General features: G+C 41.2%; 1 non-coding gene across 1 annotated transcript; it reads right to left on the bottom strand.

The window, feature by feature from the left end:
- Positions 1–290: 290 nt before the first annotated feature.
- Positions 291–398, bottom strand: LOC112768242 (small nucleolar RNA R71). Its single transcript, XR_003185678.1, has one exon. It is a non-coding gene; the product is annotated as a small nucleolar RNA R71 (small nucleolar RNA).
- Positions 399–5,027: the final 4,629 nt, after the last annotated feature.

The following is a 5,027-nucleotide window of genomic DNA, read 5'->3' as shown; positions in this document are numbered from 1 at the left end:
ACAATTTTGAGCTTAAGTCTCAATTGGTTTCTCTAATGCAGCAGAATTGCAAGTTTCATGGACTTCCAATGGAAGATCCTCATCAGTTTTTAGCTGAATTCTTGCAAATCTGTGACACTGTCAAGACCAATGGAGTTGATCCCGAGGTCTACAGGCTTATGCTTTTCCCTTTTGCTATAAGAGACAGAGCTAGAACATGGTTGGATTCACAACCTAAGGATAGCCTGAACTCTTGGGATAAGCTGGTCAGTGCTTTCCTGGCCAAATTCTTTCCACCTCAAAAGATGAGAAAGCTTAGAGTGGAAATCCAAACCTTCAGATAGAAGGAAGGAGAATCCCTCTATGAAGCTTGGGAAAGATACAAGCAACTGATCAAACGGTGTCCTACTGACATGCTTCCAGAATGGAGCATCATAAGTATATTCTATGATGGTCTATCTGAGTTGTCAAAAATGTCATTGGACCATTCTGCAGGAGGATCTCTTCATTTGAAAACCCCTGCAGAAGCTAAGGAACTCATTGAAATGGTTGCAAATAACCAGTTCATGTATACCTCTGAGAGGAATCCTATGAACAATGGGACGCCTCAGAAGAAGGGAGTTCTTGAAATTGATACTCTGAATGCCATATTGGCTCAGAATAAAATATTGACTCAGCAAGTCAATATGATTTTTCAGAGTCTGAATGGATTGCAAGCTGCATCCAACAGTACTAAAGAAGCATCTTCTGAAGAAGAAGCTTATAATCCTGAGAATCCTGCGATGGCAGAGGTGAATTACATGGGAGAATCCTATGGAAACACCTATAATCCTTCATGGAGAAATCATCCAAATTTCTCATGGAAGGACCAACAGAAGCCTCAACAAGGCTTCAATAATAATGGTGGAAGAAATAGGTTTAGCAATAGCAAGCCTTTTCCATCATCTTCTCAGCAACAGACAGAGAATTCTGAACAGAGCTATTCTGGCCTGGCAACCATAGTCTCTAATCTATCCAAGACCACACTAAGTTTCATGAATGAAACAAGGTCCTCCATTAGAAATTTGGAGGCACAAGTGGGTCAGCTGTGTAAGAAGATCACTGAAACTCCTCCCAGTACTCTCCCAAGCAATACAGAAGAAAATCCCAAGAGAGAGTGCAAGGCCATAACCATGACCAATATGGCCGAACCTGGAGAGAGTGAGGAGGACGTCAGTCTCAGTGAGGAAAGCCTCATGGGACGTCTTCTGAACAGAAAGGAGTTTTCCTTTGAGGAAGCAAAGGAATCTGAGGCTCATACTGAGACCATAGAGATTCCATTGAACTTCCTTCTGCCATTCATGAGCTCTGATGAATATTCTTCCTCTGAAGAGGATGAAGACATCACTGAAGAGCAAGTTGCTAAATATTTAGGAGAAATCATGAAGTTGAATGCTAAGTTATTCGGTATTGAGATTCGAAAGGATGAACCCCACCTTGTTCACCAATGAACTGAATGCATTAATGAGGCAGACATTACCTCAGAAGAAACCAGATCCCGGAAAATTCTTCATACCTTGTACCATAGGCACCATGACCTTTGAGAAGGCTATATGTGACCTGGGGTCAGGGATAAACCTCATGCCATTCTCTGTAATGGAGAAACTGGAAATCTTTGAGGTACAAGCTGCAAGAATCTCAATAGAGATGGCAGATAAATCAATGAAACAGGCTTATGGACAAGTAGAGGATGTGCTAGTAAAGGTTGAAGGCCTTTACATCCCTGCTGATTTCATAATCCTAGACACTAGGAAGGATGAGGATGAATCCATCATCCTTGGCAGACCCTTCCTAGCCACAGCAAAAGCTGTGATTGATGTTGACAGAAGAGAATTGGTCCTTCAGTTGAATGAGGACTACCTTGTATTCAAGACTCAGGGTTCTCCTTCTGTAACCATAAAGAGGAAACATGAAAAGCTTCTCTCAATACAGAGTTAAACAAAACCCCCACATTCAAACTCTAAGTTTGGTGTTGGGAGGCCACAACCAAACTCTAAGTTTGGTGTTGAGAGGCCACAACCAAACTCTAAGTTTGGTGTTGAGAGGCCACAACCCTTCTCTAATTATCTGTGAGGCTCCATGAGAGCTCACTGTCAAGCTATTGACATTAAAGAAGCGCTTATTGGGAGGCAACCCAATGTTATTTAACTATATCTATCTATTTTTCATTGTTATTTTATGTTCTCTTTAGGTTGATGATCATGTGAAGTCACAAAAATAACTAAAAAATAAAAAACAGAATGAAAAATAGCATTAAAAATAGCACACTCTGGAGGAAGAGCTTACTGGCGTTTAAACGCCAGTAAGAGTAGCAGAATGGGCGTTAAACGCCCAGTCTGGCACCATTCTGGGCGTTTAACGCCAGAAATAGGCACCAGACTGGCGTTTAACGCCAGAACAAAGTATCTAATTGGCGTTTAACACCAAGAATGGGAGAAAAGCTAGTGTTAAACGCCAGAAACAAGCAGCAACCTGGCGTTTAACGCCAGAAGTGCACTCTAAGGGCGTTTTGCAAGCCTAAATGGAGCAGGGATGTTAAGTCCTTGACCCCTCAGGATCTGTGGCCCACAGGATCCCCACCTACCCTACCTCTTCTTCTCTCCTCTTCACACCCTTTCATAACACTCTTTCCCAAATACCCTTCACCAATCACCTCTATACCTCTTCCCCAAATACTCTTCACCACTCACATCCATACACTCTTCCCCAAAAATCCCACCTACCTCCAAATTCAAAATCCTTTCCCTCCCAAACCCAACCCTAATACACAAAACCTAACCCTTCTCCCACCCCTATATAAATCCCTCAACACTATTTCAATTTCACACATTACAAACACTTCTCCCCCCTTGGCCGAATACAGTATTCTCCTCCATCTCCTCCATTTTCTTCTTCTTCTACTATTTTCCTTCTTCTTTTGCTCGATAAAGAGCAAACCTTTTAAGTTTGGTGTGGTAAGAGCGTTGCTTTTTATTTTTCTATAACCATTAATGGCACCTAAGGCCAGAGAAACCTCAAGAAAGAGGAAAGGGAAGGTAATTGCTTCCACCTCTGAGTCATGGGAGATGGAGAGATTCATCTCAAAGGTCCATCAAGACCACTTCTATGAAGTTGTGGCCAAGAAAAAGGTGATCCCTGAGGTCCCTTTTAAACTCAAAAAGGGCAAATATCCGGAGATCCGACAAGAAATTAGAAGAAGAGGATGGGAAGTACTCTCTAATCCTATTCAACACGTCAGAATCTTAATGGTTCAAGAGTTCTATGCAAATGCATGGATCACTAGGAACCATGATCAAAGTATGAAACCAAACCCAAAGAATTGGCTTACAATGGTTCGGGGGAAATACTTAGATTTCAGTTCAGAAAATGTAAGGTTGGCGTTCAACTTGCCAATGATGCAAGAAAACGCACGCCCCTACACTAGAAGGGTCAACTTTGATCAAAGGTTGAACCAAGTCCTCATGGACATATGTGTGGAAGGAGCTCAATGGAAAGTTGACTCAAGAGGCTAGCCGGTTCAATTGAGAAGACCGGACCTTAAGCCTGTGGCTAGAGGATGGTTGGAGTTCATCCAACGCTCTATCATTCCTACTAGCAACCGATCCAAAGTAACTGATCGGGCCATCATGATCCATAGTATCATGATTGGGGAGGAAGTGGAAGTTCATGAGATTATACCTCAAGAACTCTACAAGGTGGCTGACAAGTCCTCCACTTTGGCAAGGTTAGCCTTTCCTCACCTCATTTGTCACCTCTACAATTCAGCTGGAATTGACATAGAGGGAGACATCCTCATTGATGAGGACAAGCCCATCACTAAGAAAAGGATGGAGCAAATAAGAGAGCCCACTCATGGACCTCAACTAGAGCATGAGGAAATTCCTCATCATGAAATTTCTGAGATGCATCAAGGGATGCACTTTCCTCCACAAAACTATTGGGAGCAAATCAACACCTCCCTAGGAGAATTAAGTTCCAACATGGGACAACTAAGGATGGAGCACCAAGAGCGCTCCATCATTCTCCATGAGATTAGAGAAGATCAAAGAGTTATGAGGGAGGAGCAACAAAGGCAAGGAAGAGACATAGAGGAGCTCAAGAACACCATTGGTTCTTCAAGAGGAAGAAGACGCCACCCTCACTAAGGTGGACCCGTTCCTTAATCTCCTTGTCTAGTTAATTTTTTTTCTGTTTTCGTTCTCTATGCTTTATTTTTATTTATGTTTGTATCTTATTACATGATCATTAGTGTCTAGTGTCTATGTCTTAAAGCTATGAATGTCCTATGAATCCATCACCTTTCTTAAATGAAAAATGTTCTAAAAACAAAAGAACAAGAAGTACATGATTTTGAATTCATCCTTGAGCTTAGTTTAATTATTTTGATGTGGTGGCAATACTTTATACTTTCTGAATGAATGCTTGAATAGTGCATATGTCTTTTGAATTTGTTGTTTATGAATGTTAAAATTATTGGCTCTTGAAAGAATAATGAAAAAGGAGAAATGTTATTCATAATCTGAAAAATCATAAAATTGATTCTTGAAGCAAGAAAAAGCAGTGAAGAACAAAGCTTGCAAAAAAAAAAAATTTGGCAAAAAAAAAGAGAGAAAGAAAAAGAAAAAGCAAGCAGAAAAAGCCAATAGCTCTTTAAATCAAAAGGAAAGAGCAAAAAGCCAATAACCCTTTAAACCAAAAGGCAAGGGTAAAAAGGATCCAAGGCTTTGAGCATCAGTGGATAGGAGGGCCCAAAGGAATAAAATCCTGGGCTAAGCGGCTAAACCAAGCTGTCCCTAACCATGTGCTTGTGGCGTGAATGTGTCAAGTGAAAAGCTTGAGACTGAGCGGTTAAAGTCAAGGTCCAAAGCAAAAAAAAAAAGAGTGTGCTTAAGAACCCTGGACACCTCTAATTGGGGACTTTAGCAAAGCTGAGTCACAATCTGAAGAGGTTCACCTAGTTATGTGTCTGTGGCATTTATGTATCCGGTGGTAATACTGGAAAACAAAGT

This window comes from Arachis hypogaea, chromosome 17 (assembly GCF_003086295.3).
Source record: "Arachis hypogaea cultivar Tifrunner chromosome 17, arahy.Tifrunner.gnm2.J5K5, whole genome shotgun sequence".
Taxonomy (NCBI): domain Eukaryota; kingdom Viridiplantae; phylum Streptophyta; class Magnoliopsida; order Fabales; family Fabaceae; genus Arachis; species Arachis hypogaea.
Note: the sequence above shows the minus strand (reverse complement) of the source record. Positions and strands in the feature narration are given on the sequence as shown.